General features: G+C 34.9%; 1 protein-coding gene across 5 annotated transcripts in view; it reads left to right on the forward strand.

Annotated features, from left to right (window-relative positions):
* Positions 1-27,415, forward strand: part of LOC115235148 (stress-activated protein kinase JNK) — a 151,820-nt gene that overhangs the window by 88,690 nt on the left and 35,715 nt on the right. The window lies entirely within an intron of this gene.

Raw genomic sequence — 27,415 nt, forward strand, 5'->3', positions numbered from 1 at the left:
GGGAAAGAGAGAGAAAAACAGATACTCATTCCTTAATCCGCCTTTACGTTTGCGATGAAAGTGCATAAGACAGTTTTACGACGGTCAGATTCGCGCAAATAGTCTAAACTGCCGTAAATGTCGCGCTTCCGGATTGTCACCATCGCCATTTCGCATCTTTACTTCTCATACGAACTTGACCGTATCAGCCTGTAATTCGATTTTTATGTCCTTGAAATGTATTCACTGTAAAACAGTCTGAGATCGAAGATCAAGATAAATTTTATCAACGAATGAGATATTTAATAATTTATTAATATACATGATTAATGAAGATCTTAGAATTTTTTATAAGCGGCACATCAAGAATTAATATTAAATTAATATTAAATTAATGCGATTGTCATTATCAGAGATTTTTTGATTTTATTATTCTCATTTTGATTTTATAAAAATTAAAATTAAAAATAATAAAATTTATATTATAGAGAAAAATCAAAATTGATAAAAATATAAAAATATTCGTTATATTCACACCTCGTAAAAATGTAGAAACTCTGCCTCATGTTTATGTTTTGCATCTTGTTTTTTCAGTACATCTTAAGAGGTTTTTTCGTCTTCTTCATTGCTTCTATTTGAATTTTATAATTTTCTTTTTCCAATAAAACTTTATAAAATATCAAAGTTACTAGCAAACTTGTTATAAAAATGTTAGTGCTTCGTGAAACTTCGCTCTCCAACTTGTCGAAGTTTGAAGTATCAAGTCGCGCATTTCAATGAGTCTATGAAGTGCGCGCCTTTTCATAATCTATCGCGGTTTATCAGTAGTTCAAAAATAGAAGAACGATCGATGAGTAATACCGGTTGACAATATCGTCATCATGATTCACTTGACTCATCTGAACAATAATATGTCTAATCAATTGTTTCCGTGTGAAGACAGATGTGAGTTAAGCGTTTCACAGGACGATGACATTGTTAATCACGTCGCGTTATGCACTTTTGTAGTTTTTTTTCCCGGCGTTTGTTCCCTGTAACAAAACTAGCCGTCTCTTTGGCGGTCTTTGATGTCGGCCTCCCAAAGGATCGGGAACCGCTTTAATGTCCCGACAATGCGCGCCGAGGGATAAAAACCTCAGGTACGATAATTAAGCATTAAAAAACACAGGACGAATATCCGCGTTTATTTCCTCAAGTTTTTTCCGGATAAAAAAGTCGCGCTGCTAATGAGACACTTGAAAATAGCAGAAGCGGGAATTAAATTATTCAGCCGCTCCTTGCGGAGACATGTATTCGGATGACTTACGTCTACCATAATTAAATGGAGAAAGGAAATTAATGCGTAGTTCATGCGAGAGCCGATTTAAAAAGTACAATTTTTAGTTAGAAAAATCCAAAAACTTTCCGTTTGAGAAGAAAACTACGACTTTAAAAATCTTCAACATGATACTCGAGGGGGAAAAAGTTTTGTCGCACGATGGCGGAAAGTTGCGGAAAGTGTAATCGGAAGGAAGGGAGGATGAAAAAGGGGATGCTGCGACGCGTGTGAGCTAGGAAGTAATTAAAAACTCCATTGTTCTCTTTTAATCGCGAGATAACGATGATTGCGACTCTTGTTTTGGTTTAAGACTAGTTTAGAATGCAATTCTCGGGTAAATTCACTTTTAGTATCTCTCGCGTGGAGAACGTTTGTAATTAATAAAATTTAAAAAAAGGTTTCTAAAAAAATATAATAAATCCCCAAGAGAGTAATAAGAATATAGAATTACGATTAAATTACTATATACCCTTGGCGGGAAAGAAAAAGTTTTGTCGATTACGCGCAGCATATGCGTGGAAAATATGGGAAAACAACGAACATAGGAAAACAATGTCGCACCAAGGCTGCATTATAAGGACTTCCTAAGGTGGTGTCCTGTGCTCTTTTCTCTTGTGGGGCGCAGGGTAGGGGAAAGATAGGCATGTAGTGAACACATTTATTTGCATCCTCATTAGTATCGCTTGTGCTCGGGGATTCGCGAGAGACATGATTTATGAAAGACCCGTAATAATCTCTTAATTGAACGTCTGTTGTGCCGACTGATATTATTAGTCGATCTAAAATACGGTAAAGCTACTTTTCTCTTGACAAAAGATGAGGCAAAACTTTTATGCTATCCTTTACTTTGCGCTGATTCGCTTTTAATGGGTTTTTTATTGCAACAATTTTTTATTTCTTTTTTATTTTGTCATTTATCTTGATCAGATGTTTTGATAGAGCGTTTCTAAAAGACTTTCTGTTTTAACAAATTGCTTTATTCGCAAGAGACATTTTTATCATGCTTCTTATCAATTGCGTACAACAGAATTAACACAAATTAAATTTTACAAAAATAATCATTATATGCAGAAATTTACGTCGCTTAGAAAACAGTTAATATCTTGCTAAATTGTAAAAATATTTCCGTGTCTTTATATACCTCTTCGAGCAAGTACGAATATCTTTTTTGTTTATTTTTAATTTCAATGTCGTATGTATCAACTTATGTATATTTCTCGGCGATATAGATAGAAAACAGCTAATTACCGATGAAAATCACGCTTTTTGACTGCTCCGGCAATTTTTATTTGAACAAGTCGGCGAGAATCGAGTTCGTTGCTCGCGATTTGCATAAATTGTAAAAATGATGATCGATCCCGGTGAAATGTTTAATGTGCTCGCGTGGCAAATTCTATCTATATAGATTATAGATAGCCACGCAACTACTATGCATGTGCGAGGTGGATTTGCACGCTCGTGGCAAGTATGCATGCGGTTAAGCACGAGAAATAATTTAATATCCAAAGTATATGTGAGGCTTCCCGCGAGTACTCTGCTAATACGATATCCCATGCATCATGAAGTCCGCGCGAGATAACCATAAACGCTGATGGTATTAACATTCTAAACAGCTCTTCACATATCTTAAAAATACGTAACTTTTTCTCCGTATATACAAATTATCTGTTACTAAAACCTGTAATATTTTTTTAATTTTAGCGTTATATTTGTCAATATTAAATTGATATTTAATTTCAGTTAAAATAATCAATACTTATAAAAAAAACCAATACTTGAAAAATTATATGTTATATTTACAATGTCATTAATCTTTTTAATTGTATCTTTAATTTATTTTGTAATTTTTAAAATTATTTAAAAGAATCTGTAATTTTCGAAATATTTATTTACATTTTTATCGAGAAAGAAAGGATAAAAATAGTTAAATTTAAAAAAATATAAACTTAAAGAAAACTTCTCGCGCAATTTTAAAATCTGATTTCAAGACGTTGAAAGTTTGCGTGATTCTTTCGTAATGGTGGCTAATGACAGACAACGGTAATCATCTTAAATGAGATTGCATCTTTTTCTAGCTGCTCAAATCAAACTCCACACGCAAGTAAAAACGTTGGATCTGTAGTTACATGCAAAACACATGTCGCGACTGAAAGTTTTTAGCCGTCTCCGACAGCCTGGAACATCTCATTCATAAGGCCACATGTGTTTCTTACGTTTTTGTCACTTGGTGTAATCGGGCCAGGGAGAGCTCGCGATTTGCATAAATTGTAAAAATGATGATCGATCCCGGTGAAATATTTAATGTGCTCGCGTGGCAAAAATTCTATCTATATAGATTATAGATAGCCACGCAACTACTATGCATGTGCGAGGTGGATTTGCACGCTCGTGGCAAGTATGCATGCGGTTAAGCACGAGAAATAATTTAATATCCAAAGTATATGTGAGGCTTCCCGCGAGTACTCTGCTAATACGATATCCCATGCATCATGAAGTCCGCGCGAGATAACCATAAACGCTGATGGTATTAACATTCTAAACAGCTCTTCACATATCTTAAAAATACGTAACTTTTTCTCCGTATATACAAATTATCTGTTACTAAAACCTGTAATATTTTTTTAATTTTAGCGTTATATTTGTCAATATTAAATTGATATTTAATTTCAGTTAAAATAATCAATACTTATAAAAAAAACCAATACTTGAAAAATTATATGTTATATTTACAATGTCATTAATCTTTTTAATTGTATCTTTAATTTATTTTGTAATTTTTAAAATTATTTAAAAGAATCTGTAATTTTCGAAATATTTATTTACATTTTTATCGAGAAAGAAAGGATAAAAATAGTTAAATTTAAAAAAATATAAACTTAAAGAAAACTTCTCGCGCAATTTTAAAATCTGATTTCAAGACGTTGAAAGTTTGCGTGATTCTTTCGTAATGGTGGCTAATGACAGACAACGGTAATCATCTTAAATGAGATTGCATCTTTTTCTAGCTGCTCAAATCAAACTCCACACGCAAGTAAAAACGTTGGATCTGTAGTTACATGCAAAACACATGTCGCGACTGAAAGTTTTTAGCCGTCTCCGACAGCCTGGAACATCTCATTCATAAGGCCACATGTGTTTCTTACGTTTTTGTCACTTGGTGTAATCGGGCCAGGGAGAGGGTCGATCGATGAAGGGTAAATTTGCCCGCTTCTTCTCTCCCCTTTCTCTCCGTCCCCGCTTCCAAGCAAGAGCAGCTGTAAACTGCTAATCAACTTTGTCGTATTCCGGAATTGATATTTAAGCTTTATATTTATTTAATCTAATCTTGCTTATTGTTTATATCTACCAATGGAATAATTAATAATTGCGTAAATGTTAATAGGATTGTTGTGAAAGGGTTTCCATTGATATTGCGCACTTGTTATACGGGCTTCAAAATTAAATTTGCTGCAATGTGGGTAATTCGATATTTATGGTAATTAAAACGTATGTAGTTTGAATAATGCCAATGAATTACGCACGAAATATTTTATCACGATGTTATGACAGAATAACATCGTTTATGATGAAATAAAGTAAATAAAACTGAAGCAAGTTTATACGTATTATATCAAAAAATTAATTTTTATAAAAGAGAAAAATGATATAATTTATTATAAAAAGTTATTATTAATGTGTATGATATAATTCTCTCTCTCTCTTTTTTTTTGTTGAAATTTTATTTGCATAAAGCAACTGAATTTAAATAAGATAAAAAACGAAATTATTTTTAATCCTAAAAACGATTATGAATAGAACGAAATTTTGAAGTCTATATTTATTTTATATAGAAACTAATTTCGATTTCTGCCAATTACTCTTTTTTATTATTTCAATACACTTCCATTATCCGGTCGTGCATTCTAATTAGATTGTTTTAAATTTCCATCGGAAATATGAAAAGGGATTGTTTGCCTTTCAGCCGATTGCCCGCAAGGAAGTCATGCGAGATCGTTTTAGCGCACAATTTGCCGGGTTTTTCCCCCACCGCTCTTTTCGTCGGAATAAAATAAAAAAGGAAAGCTAAAAGGGAGAAGAGTTAATTTCATCCGGCCAACCTGCGCTCTCTCTCTCTCTCTCTCTCTCTCTCTCTCTTCTACAAAAAAATCTCACCGTCGACCGCGATTGGCCCACTTGCCACCACGAGGCATGAGTTTTTCACCACCACGAGTTAATATTGCGATACCCTCCGTTTTCCCCTATTAAGGTAGGGGCAGTCGGTTTCACCCTCGAGCCCTCCCGGGAGCGATCCGAGACTCGCGCACGTCGGTGCCGTTCTCATTAAAGAGCGCATTCGCCGCGGGGTTGATATCCGTGTGTATGTATATGTGTTGAGTGTGCGTCGGTGGTTGGGTTAGATACATAACGAGGCGTATGGTTGCGCGCGGCGTATTTTCCGCGACGATATCTTCGCGGGAATTTAGCGACGGCCGGAAATGGAGGCGGACTTAAAATGTTCAGAAACAGATGCGGGATCTCAACTTGAAATTTAGCGGGTACCGATAGCGTTAACATTTTTTGTTGGCAAAGCGGTATCAGTATTGACAGTAAAAATATACTCAGACATGATGCTACATGTTACTTGATATATATCTTTTTTAAATATCTTTGTGCATTTATGCGTAATATCTCTGATAATTCTCTTATTAACAAAGAATTTGTCTCACGAAATACTTTGTGGTCTAATTGATATCTTTTACTTTCACGAAAATAAAAGATATCTTATCTCTTACTGAATTAACTGTATAATCTAAAGTACATATTGAGTTTTATATGAGAGTTGCTATTCTTTTTCCATAAATAATTCTGTTGCACTTTTAAATTAGCATGTGTTTATTATTTTCTGTTAATTAATCATTTCGAGTTGCGAGTATCTTACGCGAGTATATGATTTTAGCTCTGAGTTTAGCGAAATGAAAATATCGATATTTTCATATCATTTGACAGGATAGTTAGTGTCTTGTCACTGACTGAAATATGGCTTGTCTTATTTTACCACTTTCTGCGACTTGAGTCTCTCTCTAGCGTTTAATCTCTTTGGGATTGCTGCTGCTCTTCCGCGAATTATCTGCCCGCGCGTTTCCTCTTCTGAAATAGAGATCCATATTTCACTCCATTACAAATCGCTGGAATTAGAACCGCGAGAACGGCGGGGACAGTTTTTCGCGGGCGAGTAACGAACGGCCGAGACTAATCCGGCCGGCGACGCGCAGATAAATTAATTCGACCCCTGCCGTACATATTCGTCGCGTATCGTTGATGACCGGCTCGGCCATTTACTTTGTCTCGTAAAGTACAATTTCCGCTTCTCCACGCAGTCGGTAGACTCGCGTTGTTTTGGCGACGATTGCGGTTCTCGCGCGACCGTCTGGGAGCGGAAAGACGACGAGGGCGAGATCTCAGACAAGATTCCCATTCAATTTACGTCGTGACGACACCGTCTAGTCTCCTTTGCACGTGAAATGGCCCATGCATACGCTAGACACTAAGGATATCGTCCTTATTGCCTAAAATTTATTGGAGAAGCACTCGCATTTTCCGTAAATGTAGCTCACGATAATTATAGAAATTGATAGGAAAAGTAAGCAAAGATATTTCAAGATTTTGATTAATTATATTCTTTGATTTATATTTCTTGTTCTTTATTTTTGCTATTTTATATTCCGTAATATTATACTAAAGAATATATTCAATTTTTAAAAAATTTAATTTGTCTTATTTAAAAAAAAAATTAATATAAATTCAAATTAAAAATAATATTAACATATTTTATTTAGTAATATTTTTACTCTTATAAAGCATCACATTCATTTTCATTGATAAAGATCTCCATTTTTTCGAATCTTTGGTTTTTAATCTCGTTAAGACATATATTATTTTATGAATTAAAAAATTTATATAAAATTATATATGTCTAATATATTTAATATGTGACACGATTAGTTTCTTTCCTCGTCAGTAAACTATCTCCCGCAAAATTCTGTCTTATAATTAACATAAATCCTGATTTGCAATTAAGGGAACCGTCGAAGGGACGGTTAAGTCTACTTCAAAAATTCTGAAAAACGATTCACGTTTGCGTTATGTAACGTCGAGGGTTCCCTTAAGCGGCTTGTAACATGTATATAATATATGGTCGCGACGTGACATCGTTATAAGGATGTAATCTGCCCGTTGCTGCCGCGGAAAAAACGTGTATTTATGTAGTAGAATACGGTACCATATTTTGTCAAATAATCCGAGTAAATATCTCATACTATATTTCTGTCTAATTTATTAATCTGATTTTATTTGGTACAATCGTTTTAACGTTTCGATGAGTTGATATCTCTAATTTTTGATAATGTTTGATAATATTCTACTTGAGGAAATGAACATTATTAATATTAATATATATACAAAAATAATATAAATTTAATTACATATTTATTTTTAATAATAATAACATTAATTTTTATTCTTTGATTAATAATAATAGAAATAAATTTAAAATAATTAATTTTCTCTTGAAATTAAAAATTATTATTTCTCTAAATAAAAAATTTTATATATAATGACTCTACACATAAGTATTAGCTTTATAGTTTAATATAAATATATATCACATATATATCACTCAAAACGCTAATATATGTGTTATTTTAAACAATTACGAGAAACATTTATATTTCAACGATATATTTTTTTACTCTGCTAGAGTAGTAAAATATCACGCATAACGGAATGTTCAGAGAATGAGAATTAAATGATTATTTGCGGTAGCAAAAAACAGATGTGATTAATTGACTTCTTACGGCTCGTAAAGCATTAGGTAGCTGGGTGTTATCATGGCAAATCCGGCCGGGTACACACGAAGAAGGGTCCGCGCGGCCCACTATGTTTGATTGAGTTGCATAAATAACGACACGAAGTCCGGCGGTCGCCGGGGAAACTTCGGACAGTTTGGGGATGTGGTTGGTATGGTAATAATTTTATGCAGACACAGTACAACCGCGCGAAGGGACAACTCGACCGCCAATGTCGTCCTCTGACTCGAACTCGGTCGTCCGGAAAATTTGAAATCTGTGTCCGACCGCAGGGTAGCGATAGCAATCCGTCGGGATTGCCGAATTCTTTTGGGAGGGGGACGGGGACGGGTTGAGTTCTCGAATATATTTCATATCAGGATATTTCAGAAAAAAATTAGAGTATCTCGATAAAAAACTGCTGGAAAAAAACTCTTTGACTGAGTGGAAGAAAGAAGGAGAGCATCGGTCTTCCCATAAAATGTAATGTTTTACAAGTGCTGCGACGAAGTTTCTTCGAGGCTCGTTAGATATCAGGTATAGAAAATTGTCGTCGTGATTTTTTATGTCTTGAAAGACCTTATCGATATGGATGTTATATCGATATAAAAGCACGAAGGAATGACTGGAGAATATTACTTTGCCCGCTGCAAACGCGTATCTCGGGTTCAATGCCGGGGTTTTAATGTCTTCGTATAACAGAGCGAGGTGGCAGTAATCGATTTATAGCCCGAGGTACACCGTGTCTTGTACGCACGTATCTTCTAAGTCGTATATACTTTGTCGAACGATCCAGACGATGTCCGCCTGCGGCTTCAATTCGTCGATTTGTCTCGTTTGTCTGTTCCCATAAAGCCGTAAATTATTCGCTCGCGTCTCGATGTCGTTGGACGATGGCTCTTTTACGCGATTCGATCTTGCAGTTGGCGCAAATTAAGCCTCGGCACAATGCATTGATTACATCTTTGCAGGACACACAATGAAATTGAGCGAAGAGTTTGCGTCATTTCAACGCTACGAGTTTATTTCATTCCTGAAACTTTAACAGAGATCTTTCTTTTTTTTTTTAAATTTTAAGATTTATGATTGTATTGCTAAAAACAATATGTTGATTCCTAATGATATGATTCCATATTTTTGAAGATTATTATTAACTTTATAAAATTTTTTCTAAATTTCTTTTGGCTTGTAAAAAACTTCTTTTGGCTTTTTGTCTGTAGCCGAATTTTTAGAATTTTTTTGCAATACGGTGAAAAAAATCTGTTTTGCTATACGGTGAAGAATTCATAAAAAAGGATCGCATGTGTCGACCGATTAAGAGTCAGTAGTCGCGGATTAAAATAGAATAACGAGCGATGTCGCGTCTACATAATTACTGTATTGTTGAAAGACGAATCTCTGCGATGCGCTTCCTAGAGACTTTTAAATTATGAAAATTACATGTACCTCGATCTCATGATAATCTCATCGTTGCCATAAGTCTCATTAACTTTGCGCGTTTGCGTCTGAATCTGACTTGCTCTAGTCGGCAGCGGATTATTTAAAAGGCGCAAAGCTAAAGATATTACTAAGGTATCCGAAATATATGTTTTGTACCAAGAATTATCATTCTAGAATTATCGTTCCAATTAGAATTATCATTCTAGTTTTCATCACGAAGTAATAAAATATTTATTATACTTTTTATATAAAGAATGACTAATTTTGTTATCTATTTAGGATTATTTTCTTATCAGAATAATAATTTCTCAAAATTCATAATTCTTCGAAAGGCACATTAATAAATTTTGAATCCTGGTGCCTCCCTTCAAATCGACGATGATTAATTCGTATTTTTATAAGAAGACGATTTAAGTTTTCTTAAGATTTCTCCTTTAGTCGTCAATTCTTTGTTGAATCGAAGTCCTGGCGACCACGAATTTTATTGTCAGTGTCAACAGACGTCGGTGATATCCCGTCGTATATATCGCACGTTATTCGTATGCACGCGCGCGCAACGTTAATACTTCGATAATTCATTCTAAATCCGGCGGACTATGCTTGGCGTTATACAAGGTTCCGAGAAACGAGAGCCGGCGCTCTATAGTGGCGCTCTATCGTTCCTTTGAAGTCTCGGGCGGCGCAAAATCTTTACGCTACGACGACAGGCCGCTCGCCGTTCCCGTCTCCGTCGCACCGTCGTTCCGCAGATTCGCTCGAAAGGCGTCTTTCTCCGCGTTTCTGCGTTCGTCTCTCTTTCCGCTGCCAGTCCCCGACACGGCTCGATGCGACTGTGTTACGCACGAACGAGTGCGACACGCGCTACCACGCGCCCACGCACATCGGTGGCACGCGTCGCCGTCCGGTAGTTGCACACAGTAAGTCTGGTACTTTTGATAGACTTGTTGCGTTTGCCGAGTGCCATCGAGACTTCGGTGTACATAAATTTATGATTATACTGAAAAGTAGTAGAATAATGTATAGCCTCGGTAGACCTAAGATAATTTACGGGCATCTCTTGACAGGCTGATATAAAAATAAATATTCTGGATTAAGTGATTATAATACTTTAATATCTTATAAGAGAGCTGAAATGTACTTAATCTTTATTTTGTATATATTGTATAAAAGAGTGGAGATTTTATGAATTTTTAAAGCGCACAAATTTACTTCGATGCTTATGAAAATAAACTTCTATCTTCTTATCATAATAATAGTTAAGAGAGATCTCTAGACGCTCGTCGTGGGAATTTAAATATTTTTTGCTAAATTTAATGCTAAAACAACATAATATTTTTTCCAATTTTTCCAGAGAGTCGACTATTTCTTTTTGTATGTTTAATATATTCGAGTGTAAGCAAGATAAATTTAGAGAGGATTGGAAAAACATTATAGAATTATAATAACATTTAATTTCAATCAAATTTATATGCTATGATAACAATTTGATCTAGATGTCAAATTTGCGATAAGAGAATGAATCATTCATTTTTTCTTGTAATAATAGCGGTATTGGATTTGACTCTCTATTGTCAAATTTAATGTGGACAAGAACTATCCAAAAATATTGAAGTAATAATAGTTTAGCTCGTTTTGATCGAAATTTATAACAATTGATTTAATATATTTATCGCTTTTTGTATTTTTAGTAGATATGTTGCACTTTTCATTATCAAAATTGACATCGAAAAAGGAAACAAATAAATTGGTTAATAATAATATTTGATCAGAGTTATTATTTAACGATTATAGATTTGTAATTAATTATCGAATTAATTTATCAAACTCGTCGAACGATGATTTCTACAAAGAATCTTTACATTTTTGGCTACACTTACCGTGACTATTTTCACATGGAATACGCGTCAATCTGGAATACGCTTTTAAACTTGTTGGCAGATCAAATCGACCGGCGTTACGCATTCCGGGGTTAAATTGTGCGAATCACGCGCGGTCGATGCGGCAAGCTCTCGTTTTATACGCTCGAAGTCGAAATCCTGATCCTCGCGAATGCATTCTCTCTTTCTTTCTCTCTTTTTTTGCGTGGGAGCGTCGAGCGCACGTTGCATACATGTTGATTTATCGTCACAGGCGTCGCCGATAAATCATCGTGCATGCGCGCGCGCGCTTACTTGCGAGCAGTAATCCGTTGTCGAACAGGAAAAGGGAGGCGTAATACGAATACCGTTGTTTACCAATGTCGCGGGAATAAAGCGTGCGAGATTTGTGCGAGGCGCCGGGAAAACTGTTCTGATAAATACATAGACTCGATTCCGGGGCACAGTTGCTCCGCATTACGGAGACAGATACGCTAAAATCTTATCAATCTTTCAAGATCAATTTAGGTCAATAACTGAAATCATAAACCGTATAAATATGCAAACAACATCTACTAAATTTGAAATATATAAGATAATTATATTGATTAATTAAAGAACATCTAAATTTTTTTTTTTTTTTTAATTGAACAAAATCTTTCTCTGCTATAATTGGTGTTTAAAAATTGACAAGTTTTTTCTGAAAATATTTAGAATTGTGGTGTCATAGCTAAATACTATTTTACAGTACTTATTATTAATTTATTACTTTCACATATGTATATGTGTATATATTTATCTCGCGGATTTAATTAGTATCGAGAAGAGAGAGAGAGAGAGAGAGAGAGAGAGAGAGAGATCGCTGGTCACAATAATGACCAAGCTCTAGACTTTGATATTCTAAAAATCCGCTCCTAAGTATAGCGCGAGCTTAACGGCTGCTTCCACTGAAGACAAATTACACGCGTGGTGCATTAAAAGCGAAGTTTACGGGCTCGGATATCTTAATTAGGATGCCACGGGCGTCTCGCAAATCTCGCACATAGTTGCAACTGTCCTGCTCGAGTATCGCGCTTAAGACGCGACGTTCGGGCGTTCGTTCGGGCGATTCGGACAGCGGAAACTAACGGTGGATTACGTCGCATCACGCGCATCACATTCATGTTGTCGTAACACCGTGCATAAATCGAAAGCGTTTCTCACGCGGCTGCACTCGGCTGGCTGACTGGCTGGCTGGCGGGATGCGCGATTTATGTGGCGAATCCGCGACTTGCAGCTCGGCGCATCACGGCTGCAACTTGCTGCGGATAATTCTCATTTCCTGCCGATGCCGAGTCAACCAAAATTAGTCCCAGGCTTTTCTTCGCCTCGCGAGATTGTCTTTTCTCTCGTATATTCTAAGCAGAATTTGCGACTGACGCAAAGATTTCGTTCGGTTTACATTTTTTGGCACGATATAAACATGGGAAACTTTTTTTCTACGCTTATCTGCGACAATAGAAATGCACGAAAATTAGATATTATATAGAATATATTAGAATGTTAAATTTCTCATATTTATAGCATTCAATAAAAAAATTTGTAGCATCAAGAACATCAATCTAATTTAATTTTAATTAAAAATTAAAATTATTATTATTATTATTTTTTTAAATTATTATATCAGTATTATATCACAATATAGCAATGTATTATATCACAATGTAGCAGTTTCTGCTTCAGAGGACTGTTTGTTATCGAAAGTTTTCGTATAGATGTAGCTTCTTTCGCAACCGCTATAGTAGCAGTGTTTAAGTTTGCGAGAATGAAAAATGCGAACGATTTATAAAATTGCGATAAATGACAGCAGAAGAAATAAAGTTATTTTTTAGTCCGACAGATATTTTATGACTCTATAATTTTTAAATATTTTTACGATGACGTTTATATCGTTTTATATCAATGCTTTTCGTTGAAATTTTAGTCTTCGCAGTGGATTTATCGTTCTTTACTTTGCGCATATGACTACGGTAACCGTCGGAAGAATCGGATGGTGGAAATTCGAAAAAGATATGGCCGTCGGATATACCAGGCAAAAAGCGCCGAAGGCACGCAATATATCTCGGAAATAAAGTAGTTATGCAAACTTCTGCGATATAGTGTAGTGCTTGGATGTACGAAGCGCTTTCATAAATCATGCGGTGAAATCTCAGGAGCGTATGTTTTCGCGAATTTCACATTGATTCTTGTTTGATGAACTTTTTTTTTTAGTACGAAGTCATTTTATATATTAAAAAATAAATTTTTTAAAGTAAATATTTATAATAAAACCGTCAAAATCTTATTTAAATATGATAGGTATAAATACGAAAGTAAAATATGTATAAATACAGAGTTCTAATCTATTTTACGCAAATAAATATTTGATTTGTAAAATCATAAGAAAATTATAGTATTTAAAGAGGGAGATTTACAAAAAAAGAGATTTAAAACATAAAACCAAAAATTGTGCAAAATTGTAAGATAGGAAAGCATTATTAAATTAGAACAATTCTCTTTGCATCGTATCGTCATGTTTGACGCAAATACGAGAATTAACACATTATCTTCTCGCATAGATAATTTCGGCTATCTTTTCACAACTGTTGTTTCGGGCGAAACAGCCTCCTATTTTATCCCGGCTGTTGCTCCCGCGGCCGGTTTTAGGACGCAACTCGTAACTCGATATTAGATGGAAGTTCGGGATACTCACCGAGTCTGCTCGGACCGACCAGTTAATGAGAACCCCAATTACTTCGATGGTGGTCCAGCCATAAAACTTTGCCGACCATAAGGCCTGCGGTGTTTGCATCTCGACCACCATTCTCATGCAATATATGGATCGTTGAAACCATCCAATATAGTAGATACTCGGCGTGTATAAGATACTTAGGATAACTGCAATTCCGTCTAAATAATGTTCTTTGTTTATTTATAATATAAAATTGATGTTTCTTTTACCGAAAATGACAATTTTTTCAAAGTTTACAAAAGTCACGATTAATCATTCGCGGATTAGTTTTAATCTTATTTTTTATTTAGTTTCTTTTTGTTTAAGGAAATTTTAATTTAATATTAATAGATGAAAATTAGAGAATGTTAAATTTACCAGGCTATAATTTCGACAAATCACTCTGCAATTCCTCTATTGCCAAATAGGAATTTCGCCTTTATTATTGTCATGTTATAAATCCAAGCGGTATCTCTAATATTCGAAATGCAATATACAACAAAGCCTAAGATAGTATACGAGATATTATCCATCGAGAATGATACGTCAATTTCAAGATATATACTATATACTGTATATATATATGTGACTGTAAGCCACACGAAGGATGCGGAGACATCGGATGATCACGGGAGAGATCCTGTCACGGCTCCCTTGAGAGCAATTTTAGCCCGTCCCAGGTGCCGGTCCTTTCCACGAATCGTCAAGCTAGCAAGCACAAGATAGTGATATATCGAACTGCAGTGGTTCTCGTCTCCGTTATCAGTGTAACTTGTTGAAATTTTATAATGGCTTTTGATAGCAAAGATGCAATACACAAGATGTTCACACATTTTGAAGACTCTTTTTAGAAATCCACAGGTTTACTCTTAGATTTAATATTGATTGTAACTTCTTTACAAAATAATAAGTGAGTAGCTAGAGATGAATAATAGGATTTCAAAAATCAAATATGAATAAATCAAAGAATGCGAAGATTTTCACATCTTTATTTTCTAAGATTGAAAAATATAGAAAATCTCTAAAGAAAAAAATTAGCAAGTTTTTTGAATCTCGATCTATTTTTTAGACCAATTTAAAATCTTTATTTTTATATTATGTTATATATAACGAAACGTCAAAATACTTCATAAATCGTTCTTCGGCCTTATTTATAGTCGAAATATAATTTTATATTCGCTTAAAAATAATTTAATTAAGAAAAAGAAGAATATTATCAAATAAATAAATATGGAAATACGTGATAAACAAAATGTTCCATTTTTATAGTTTGATAGTCGAATTTTATTAGTTTTCTAAAATTGTAGAGCTATTTGTGTGAGCACGGATGTCGAGAATGCACACTATGCACTCTGATCGTAAACTTACTCGTGAATGCTTGAGATTCCTCGATGCAATCTATATTATTAAGCGCCATTAACTCGCAGCAGTTCGTTAAGGTCACTTGGTTGCCTTGGACGCGAGGTATTTCACACGCATTCCTGGCGAAACGCGTCAGGAACCGATCGGGATAGATTTCGTTCCAGCTCGAGTGAAATATTTATCGCGCGACCCAGCGTAACACACTCTTCTTTTTCTGTTTGCTTGAAACACAGTACAAATCAATCCACAACGGCCGATTGCAGTCCGTTTAGTCAATTTGTCGTTGTCGCAACGTTCACGTACGATATATCGCGCTTCGTTTGTTCGAGGCACACTAAATTCGGATGGAAACAATAACTGCGGTCTATCGGAAGCAACGTCGCTTTTGCGCCACGCTTTTACTTAATTACACTTTTTTGGCATCAGAAAAATATCGTTGCGATGAAATTTTCCTTTTTTTGTATCTTTATTTATACCACAAAGTAATTCCATTCTGAGTTTTTTTTATTTAATTAATTATTAAAAATAATAAAATATAAAGAGATCCTCTTTTCTCACTTGTTTTTACTCACGTTTTACAATAACTCTCTCTCATTTAATATTATAAATTATATAGTAAAAATATACACAACACAATTATGTAAAATATAAATTTGTACAAACAAATCAAGCATAAATAATATACGTACATAATAAGTAGTAATAATTTAAAAATATATATTTATATATGTAATTTTATATGAATTATTCAATCATACACAAATAATACTATAAAAATAATTAATATTTATATTTATGAACAGATAATATAATGTATAATTAAAATAGTAATAGAGAAAATGATTAATAATTTAATATTTTTTACGCAAGAGAGAATATTAAAAATTTATGTTTAGAAATGATTAAATTTAGCGTTAAATGGTATAATTTAAGTACGGTTCATAGCGATTCCGGGCGAACTATTGAGAGTTAGCCAGGTGGCGAATTAGAGAGGAAGCCATATAATCGGGTTGACTTTTAGCTCATCGACAGAAGTTTGGCTCCTCCAGAGCGTGCGGCTGGCAAGAGGCGCGGAATTCTGCCGCATATGTTGGCCCACGGTCATGGCGGACTAACGCATATTCGGATCTCTCGCAGGAAGTGCAGCCCATATAGCGGGAAAGCTTAAACTATCGTATTCAATTTAGCTAATTAACACCTTCGATTGCCGCCGGCTCGCAAAATTTGAATTATATAATTCAACGATTAGTGCAAATGCAGTCTTTGACCAGCGTTTAATTACACATTTAATTATGTTTATAATTATGTAATTACGGAGAGGGGATATTAGTATTAGTAATAATTAATTAGTAATAATTAGAGGCATCGCGCTTGATAAGCATATCTATTAATCATTATCTGAATAATTTTCAGTTATGTGATCCACGTTTTAAAAAACGTTTTATAAAACGGGAAATTTTTTAAACACATTTATTTCAAGAAGAATATATATACTATAAAAATAAATCTCTAAAATAGTCATGATTATTGTGTTTAGTCTAAATAATAATAAGTTATTATTCAATATTTTTGTGCACATGTAACATAATGTGGGATTAAAGGCAACTCTTTCGCGTGATGTGGCTGACCATATCGCGGCTTTTTCTACTGACTAGATTTCCCCTCGGTAAACCGTTATCATGAATCTTACGAGTTTATCGACCGTTTGATTTCCCTTTTCGAGTAATTCTTCGTTCCCTTCTCCATCCTAATCGCGGATTTGTCGCGCATGGTCACGAATGCTTCCGATATGCAAATCTAAATGGCAAACGAGAGATTGAGTTTTGTGCGATTTTTATTCATCTTCCGCACCATTAAATTATAATGGTCGCTTAAATCAATGAATTAGCAAAGAAATATCTAAAGTCTAAATTTCAAAGTAAGAACAGAATATTTATTTGCACTGAAAGAAAAGAGATCAAATTTTAAGAATCTTATAGTTACACACATTAATTCTTCATATCATGAATTAAAAAGATTACTGAATGCCTAAAAATATATGTGATTAATAAATTAATAATGGAAAAAGCCTGATGTATGTGTACATTTATACATGCGAGACAAATGAAAAATGTTATGAAACATTATAAAAACAACATGATAGATTAAAACAAACCTGCAATTATACAGTATCATTTTGCTTTGAACAAAACCAGGGTATCATAAATTGAAGGGATAATGGAGGAAAATTGTCGATGATGTTGCAGGCTGATTACAAGACAATCTCGAACGAGGAAAGCCCTGGAAAACCTTGAGGTGACATTTCTGTCGCACGCTCGCGCGAAGAAATTTGCATTTGAAATTAAAGGCGACTAGAGAGAAAGAGAGAGACGCATCTATCGGGATTGGTTTTAAAACTACCTGCGCGCTTAGTAGACTACTTAAAATCGTTTTACCGGCTTTACCTGTTGGTTTCCGCGAGAGATTGCTTCATCGTCTTTATCGCTTCAGCCATACTATTGATGCGAGAGAGATTTTTTTTTTTTCTTTTATATGAAGGAGTTCTCAGTTTCACAGCACTGTCGAGTATGCACGCCATAATTAATAGAAGAACTCAGCAGGAGTTTCAATCTTTTTGTAAACTCTTCTATTTCTTTCTCTCTTATTTCTCTCTTTATTAGATCGTACTTACGTTAATAAAAAATAATCTTATTATAAAAAACAAAAATGGAAGATATGAAAGAGAAAAAAAGGGGAAAATATGAATAGTACGAACAAATTATGACTTGGTCTTAAGATTATAATTCTGGACAATGGCAAGAAAAGTAACAATTATATTCACATTAGGAAACTATTGCTTTTAATACACATTTATTTAAAAAAATTACGGTGACAGGGGAATTACAATTTTTTATTCTCCAATATATTTCTAACTGTTTCGACGTTTGATATGTATATTAACGTTTACGTCTACATTTCTATGTTTTTATAAGCTCGATGAAGAATTGGCGTAACAAATGCGAAATAGTCGACACGCGTCTGCAATTTTTCCCATGTGAATATTTTTCTCTTTCTTCTATTATTTTTCTCGTGATATCTTTCGTTGATTTCCACTGCATTTTCCCTATCCGGCGATCTGAACGTAGCCCATATTTGCCCGCGGTTAACGAGTTACAAGCATAATTTACATTTCCTGAGATATCCCGGAATATATACGAGCGAAAGCTCTATGTTCTCCTCACGAGCTATCAGTTATCCTTGCCGGAGCCTACTCGCTTTTCGAATCGTGCTTGTGAAATCTTACCTCGACGATCTATCGATCGCATACGAATATCGCAAGGTTTGATCTTTTGTATAGTACATAGAAGCACACAGACTATAAATTAACTTGAAACTAAAATTAAAATTAAAATTACAATTAAAATTAAAATTAGGAGAGAGAAATTTATTTGTAATTTCCAAAATTGTCTTCATATTATTATTTTCTTTAAATTTTAAATTTTTATTTACTTATCAAGAATGAAAACATATGTAGCAATTTTTATTGTTTTATCATCATATATTCTTGTATGATCTATATCTTTCAAATATCTAAATTCTTATCATGAATAATCATGATTTGTTACGAAATTTATTTCCATTTAAGTTATGTCATTTAACTTATTTCTTTGATAATTAAAAATTTTTATTTTTTTTATGTTTTAAAATTTAGATTCAACTTTTTAGTTGTATTATACTTTGCTTTTAGAATCGCGCAATAAATTCAACAAAGAATTCTTTTCTGTTGCTAAAAATGTGTGGAAATGCTCAGTTACAGGCTTTAAGTGGATTGGGTCACGCGTATGGCGATCGATTTTTCTGAAAACTTTCGGATCAGCTGACGCTGTGAACGTTTACGTGAAAGCGGAGACCGTCTTGCGTGCGATAGAAAAGCGGGCATGAGTTGTGCGTAGTTTGTCGGACTTCTTTGAAAGTCGTCTGGTAGGAAATCGATGCCGGCTAAGCGTCGCGTGTTTGTCGACCATTTTTGACGTATACATATGTACAGGGTGTTTGCCTTTTCGAACAGTAACATTAAAAATCAAACTCTCGGAAAAAAGAATGATTGTTATAATATTAAAGATAAAAAAAATTTAATTGAAGGTTTATTGTTATATAAAATATTTAATATTGAGAATTACGATACTTTTAGAAAAACCACATTTAATAATCGTTATTGTATAGTATATTACATACAAGCATATACATATATACGATGGAAAGAAAATAAAAATATTATAATATTAATATTTTTTATTTTATTTTATGCATATTAAATTTAAGTGATTGAAGGTAAAATAGTAAGGGTATCTAAATTTTATCATTTACGAAATGAATTTGTTTACATGATGTTAACAGAATCTTCAACAATTGTATGCAGTAATTTTCCTTTTGTTTGTGATTGAAATATTTACAAATTACAATATATTCGCAATTAACCAAAAATAATGCATTAGAAACAATTTTAAAAAGTTTACTAGCCGTTAAACAACGGCCAGTTATTTTTTCAAAATGTTATATTTTTTATTCTCAACTACTGCCAACTGTACTTATGGTTTTGATTACAAACAAAATTATTATTATTATCAATAACTGCAAGCGAGATTATTTCCTGCATTGAAAATTTAATTCATTAAAAGTAGAGCGTCAAGTTTATATAAATTCTTCGCACGAGTTTAAGACATGCTGTCACGATATTAAAGAATTAAGACACTCGGAGAACACATCTTTGTCATTGCGTTTCTTCGCGTTGCACTCTTAGTGTTAAATAATGTCATTTAGATAAATTACATTTTCGCGGCGAGAAAGAGATCGGATTGTCGACGAATGCTATGCGCGAGAAATTCCGCGGGATTAGAGAAATTTCACTCCGTATGACTGCACGCGCGATTTTGCCGTCTACAGTTATTAACCTGTCAGAGAACAGCGAAACATTGCCAAGCCCCTGTTTGTGTCGTACAATACTCCTCGTTGCCTTCATCCAATTAGCTCGAGAAAGTTTTGCGCAATGCAAAGCTTAGCAGCTTCTGGTTTCGTCCTTCCGGCACAATGTATGATACAATAAATTTTACGTTAATATTTTAGCACATCTTCTCTCTTCGATTTTATCCTTTATTACAATTTTAATTTTATAGACGGAATAATTTTTTTTTTTTTTTTTTTTTTTTTGACAATAAATAATTATATCTGAATATAAAAAAACTACGCAATATATTGAGAGAAAATTAATACGATTTTACAATCGTTAGCAACTTTAGACTTTTTCAATAATGGATTTTATGTCGCAAGATTAAAGATTCTTTGTCGCATTTGAAAAGATTGTGAATGGATTGTTAATGAAGTAACTGAAAGCTGTGCGTGCGCACCGGTATAATCGGAAACTCCTCGTTTCTCCCGTTCAACTCCCGGGAGTGATAGCTTTACGTAGAATCGATGAATCGGTGAATTAATGAAGACAAACTCATTTCTCAATACTTTCACGAGGGGCGCAAAGGCTCATTTTTGAAATCTTCCTCAACGTCGAATCGGAAATCGATCAGAAAGCTCCGATGAAATATAACTTCGTTATTCGTGTGAACCCCATTATGCGGTCGTTGTCCTTTGACTACATTTTCCGCCACGATTTCTTACTTTAGATTTTAATGCTAGACTTCTTGATGAGTCTGGAAAATTGATCATTCCTATATTTATTACTAAGAAAATTATCTCAAATTGTAATTATAAAAAGTTTATATGAGACATTTCAATGATTATAATTTGAAGAAACCCTTCTAGATCAATCTAAATTTATTTCACATCACATTTTACTTCATATATTAAATTTATTGCCATATTTTAATTAATATTACATAATTTATTATTTACAAATTGTATTAATAAATTTACAGATTTAAAATTTATATTAACTGCGAGTGAGAAACAAGATAAGAAAAAAACCTGATTTTATATTTTGAAATGATTGCAATGATATATCTGCGAGCTTTAGCACAAAATTTTTCATCTTTTGTGATTGGAACAGAAATCGTGCACTTTATTCTGAATGACGAGTGGATCTCGTTTGTCACCAAGCTGTGAAAATGCGACGATTCCAATATGACGTTGCAAAAAAAGAAAAACAAAAAATCACGCATGCTTCGCTTTTCGTGCGTTGTCTACCGCAGGGCGGTGGTCCGTTCGGTGCGTATTTCACGCTGCTGTAATAAATCAATGCGTTCGTCCTCGTCCACGAAGGGAGACGGATACGGCTCGTAGGTGAGCCCGGTGATATTTATGCAACGGATCGCGATTCCTTTCCGTCCTCTCTCGCCCCCTTCCTGGCTTGACGCACCGTACGGACGATTGCGTCGGAATTATGGTCGTTGCACCCTGTCGACGGCGCTGCATTGCGAGGATACGTAATAAAAGTGTGGATTATTTGATATATCCATTGAATGGATCTTTGCTCACGCACGGACGCGTAATTGGAAAAAAATGGCGCTTGTTTTAGAAAAAGAGATCTATCAAAAATTAATTAAAAATATGCGATTCTAGGAGAGATATATATTTATTTGCAACAGTAATGAATAAAGTAATATTATGATATTTTTATAAATTATATGATAATTAATTCAAACTTTTTACAACGCGCGATATTAAATTTTATATTTTAAAATTTATCTTAATATTTCAATTTTAATTTTTAATTAGTGAATTGTCGTGTTAAACTCCGACATTTAAAATAGGTAAACGTGATATACGGTCCTTCGTTCGCAAGTTTAAGTTCTCGATCTCACAAGCTAGTCAAAGCATCGTATTCTTAGCCGTCGTATAATCAGCACGTAACGATTACGTGCATCATCGCGACGCTGCCCGCAGCTCGTTTCCACGCATCGAATCGCGTCCGATGATTCGTGTCGGCTTCGCAGATTCTTGGCTCGCCGTTGCAAAGTGGTGGAGAGCGCGAGTAGAAACGCGCGGTACGATTTGGGACGTTCCTATTAACGAGACGTTTCTGACGTATTACCCTCTCTGTATCATGTGCCTAACATTGTCGGTCTTAAATCTACGAAAAATAATAAGATGACGGCTTTAGAAATGAATTACGTTAATTATTTTAGTTTATGACGATATCAATCAAGGGATGTCATCACTGACAATTTATTCAGTAAATAATTGGCATCAATTTATTAAACAATAATCGATTATAAATGTTTTATAACGTATGTGATTTATATTTTAATATTTTCATTTCTTCTAATGTCTGCATTTAATGCATTCTTTTTTTATATTTTTTTTTTTTACCATTTGTGTGCTTCTATTATTCTTTATTGTATTACTTTAATGTATTATTTTTCTTCACATGGGTCTCAATACTTGGTGCCCCAGAATAATAAGCTATCGCTTCTAAGAAACCTAGCCTTGACTAGATTCTGACCCGAGTCAGTATCTACCTTATACCCACTTCTAGCCAATACCTTCCATAACTATAACTATCTATTGGTCGCGGTTCGCAAGTCCGGCCAGCAACTCGGTAACCGTACCGAGGCGCATTGATTTATCGTCACGGCGTAAAAGAAGACGCGAAACCATATCACGAAGAGTGCCCGATAACATAATGTGTAGCTCCCCTCTTCCCCTCTTCTCTATCTTCTCATCACACTTCCCTGTCGGATATAAAACAGCCGCGGAGACACGAAGTGCTCGTTTTGTTATCTCTCATCCTCCGCCGACACGATGCTCCCTCGCGACGTTTTCATAAGGCTGGGCATAAAAATGAATATTCTGCCAGCTGCAATGTGTGTGTGTGTGTGTATGTGTGTGTGCTCGACTCTTCCCCTCTTTTCCCGGAGAAAACTCCATGAAATAACGTTGGAGTGCGTGCACCCTTAACATCGAGCGCTCTTGCGTTAAACCAACGACATGCTTACGCGCTTGTAATTATTCGAGAAATATACCGAGGGAATCGAGCTGTTTCCTTTCAGGAGGGTCGGGACTCGGGATATTTTTGGTGTAAGTGCGGTAAAACTGATGATAGCTCGGGACAATGCTCGGCATGTTGAACGTCGCGCGGATTTCAATTAAACTTTAAGTATTAAAGATTTGTAGATAAAATTTATAGGACCAACAAAACTGTCTGCTTCAACATCTTCCACGAATTCTTGTATATTTTCTCTTGACGGGAAATATTTTCCGCGGTAACTGAAACGTAGACTGTCTTTTTCATTTTATTTACTTCAATTAATCGACGTCCACGTGTTAATGTCGGACTTCATTCATCGTATCATGCGAGCGATTTCCACGAGATGCTGCGTAATAATTAATGCCGATCGTTAGAACGAGAATTAATATTCGCCCGTGATATCGAGGCGATTCTCATTGCGAGCGTCGCGCGAATTCGCCCGGAAATCCTGCGGTCCGCCGATATAGATTCTGAGCTCGAAATGGCTCGCGCATTCGCGCGAGAGAGCTTGTCGGCCGTTAAATTTAATCGACGGTGCAACCGGTGGTATCGTCCACCGCCACATGATTTTATTGTCGAATTGCGTCGTCAAATGCCACTACGTCTCGCGGTTACGATGCTGGAACAAATGTCAATTACACTTTAATCCCTTATAGCGCGAAAAAAATAATAGGGGTAGGCAATTATGATTCCGCAGACTAAAAATTTCCCTTTGCGTATTAAATCGAGGTTATCGAAAAAATAAATTACATTTTTACTTCTGCTTAAATTAAGAAAACATCAGATTAAATATGTACGGTTATAAAAGAATATAAGATTATATATATATTGCATTGCTAGAGAGAAAGGGCGTGTATTTATATTTTAAATTCATATACAATATTAGAAAGATATTAAAGAAATCTGATAATGCAAAAATAACTTTTTTCTCTGAAATCTTTACAATTTAGATTCATCATTGATCTAAAATGTCATAAATTGATCCTCCTCAAAATCCTCGATAAGGTACGGATTTGTATTTTTATTCATTATTGAAATATACTCATTTTATTCTTGATCGATCGATAAATCGGCTGAATGCACTTGTTAACAGTGTATCATTCGTCGACGATGTTAGAGACAACTCTATAGCAATCCCGCAAAGGATCCAACGATGCGGGGGAATAATCTATCAATGGCGTACAAATAAGCGTACAAGGGCGACAGTCCACGGGAAGCCCGTGGGTAAAAGGGAGCCTTTGTTCGATTCGACAAACAAGCTGTTCCCTCGACCTACCGGGATGGTTCTTCCTCAGGGCATTTGCGTCGGCGGTATTTACATTTCGCCAGCCCACATTATCTCGCCCAACGTTTCCCCCACCGAAAACCAAAGAGCGAAACCATTGGAAGGACCAATCTATGCGTTCGGTCTTTTGGGATATAATAAATCATTAGTTGCGATTGTCGTTAGCTGAAAGGTCGAACGGAGGATGCCAATGTAAATTAGATTGTTGACTTATTAGATAATTTAAGTGGATGAAAGGCTCAGAATGAATGTAGTTTAGAAATGAAAATTAAGGGAAATTATTGTTGGGATAACTAGTCGAATTAACTAGACTATTATATTTTTAACTATTTTTATATATACCAATAACCAAGTCTCTCGAAAAATGTGATTTTATATTTACAAAAAGAATTGATTAAGTTTATATATAAAAAATATGATCTATAATTAACTCTATTACTTATACTGAAATCTATTTTTTTTTATTTAGTTATTTGTCATGTGTTTTAATTGAGATTCTTATATTACTTTTTGTCACGCTCCATACGATCATATTTTAGATGCATCTTTCAATAATATGGATATTGATTTTCCGAGTAAATACAAAGTAAATGCGAAGAAATTTTTGCATCAAGGCTCAAAGAGATAAAGGAAAAATCGAGCGAGTGTGGATCTCCGAAAGCGAGAAAAGGAGAAAACAGACAAACTAGGTGGTCGTTTTTGTTCGATGGCAGGGAGTCCTCCATCTTTACGGCGGCGGCGACTCGTCCGTAGCGCTGCTTATGTGTTCCGCAAAGCGACACAATAAAATAAGAACGAAACCGTCGCTCCGGGATCGGTCGCACCGGAGGGGTGTACGAGGATAGAACGGGCGACTGAGGGATAAATCCCGGAAATAAATCAGACTGCGCGAGGGGAGGGTGCCGTACTTTGTCTCGCCGCCATTCTTTACAACGCCGACTCCACTGATTATCGACTCGGCCGATTATCTGTATTAGATATTTTATCGGTTCGCGACTAGATTCCGATAATCCCATCGTCTCTTCTTAATTTTCAACCCACGTGCCAGGGACGATGAAACCCACGTAATTTTCTTATCGCGCTCACGTGGTTTAAAGGAAATACTGAAATCGTAATAAACCGATATTTATACTAGAGTGTATCGTATATAATTTATATAAGAGGATTTTTAAAAAATTTAAATCGATATTTTATTATCGCGCGCTCCTCGTAAACGTCTAGTTATTCTTGCATGATTTTTTAAGCGGTTACTTATATATCTTTTTTACTAAAATTCAAATAATTCTCTGTACTATCGTCCGTTTTAATAATTTCTCATAGATATAGAACAACTTGACACAAGCTACATTTGCTTCATTCTCGTGTAGAATGTGGGATAAACCAGATAATTTAGATCTAAGAATGCCATCGGTGAAAGTTATTCATGGATGCTCTGACAGATTTTATGGCCAATAATCGGGGACATTTCTAGGCTAGGCTTCATAAATGAACATGTAATAAGAGCAATATAGGGCTGTGCAGGTGTGCATACATGAAAAATAACGAGCTCTCTGTCCGATCATTCACCATTCTCGCCTCGTTCGCGCCATTTCAGTCGAGCGCTGTTAACGAGCTGTTTCTCGCGAACATTATCGTTATACAAACGCGCTCGATGATTGCACCCCTTTACCTATCCTCGATACGCTTTTCCGAACAACATTTTCTCTTTTCTTTGATGCTCGCGATTGTTACGCGATGTCTATAACCGGATTCTATCGTCGACGAAATGAAACCTGATTCCGTGAGAGATGAGCACTTTAATTTTATTCGCTAATCGTTACATAAATACGAACGTGTCTACACCATAGTTATTAAACCTCAAATAATATACGGTTAAATTTAACTCTTAATTTGTAATTTATTCACACGAACACATATATTTTTAATGAAGATCTAAAATAAATAAACTCTCATATTTTTTATAAAAATATTAAGTTGCGTAAGAAACATCTTTTTAATAAAGTAGATGTGTTCTTTGAAACAAATCATCTATTTCTAATCTTCTAGAATTTTCCAAGCGTACTCTACAGCTTATCGCGATATTTGCGAAATTAAGTAGGCAGTTTCTCCTTCACCAATTATAGGAGGGACGTGAGTACGGTTCGCTCCTTCGTATACTTACGAGCAAGACGAATGGCGTGGAAAACGACAACGGGGCGCCGAAACTCGCTCGTCGCCGCCGTTTGTGCAGCTCGCAATTTCTCGTGCACGGTAACAAGTGTGCGCTTCGTGCGAATCTGGTGAAAGCCATTCGGAGATTCGCAGCAACTGTTACGCACGTTATTGTTCGCGGTAAAGGAGCACGTCGTCGTCGTCGTCGTCTAGGAATTTCAATTAGAGCTTCGTATTTTAGACGCGTGTTAAACTTCTCTCAAAAGGAATGCTAACTTTATGAAGATCTAGAAAAAAATAGAGATTTAATTATTTCATTTATATTAATATTAATATCAACAAAATATATCATATTTTAGAGCTTCGTAGCGTGTTAAACTTCTCTCAAAAGGAATGCTAACTTTATGAAGATCTAGAAAAAAATAGAGATTTAATTATTTCATTTATACATTTATAAATATCAACAAAATATATCATATTTTTAATAATAATAA

Source organism: Formica exsecta, unplaced genomic scaffold (genome assembly GCF_003651465.1).
Source record: "Formica exsecta isolate Colony F162 unplaced genomic scaffold, ASM365146v1 scaffold211, whole genome shotgun sequence".
Lineage (NCBI taxonomy): Eukaryota > Metazoa > Arthropoda > Insecta > Hymenoptera > Formicidae > Formica > Formica exsecta.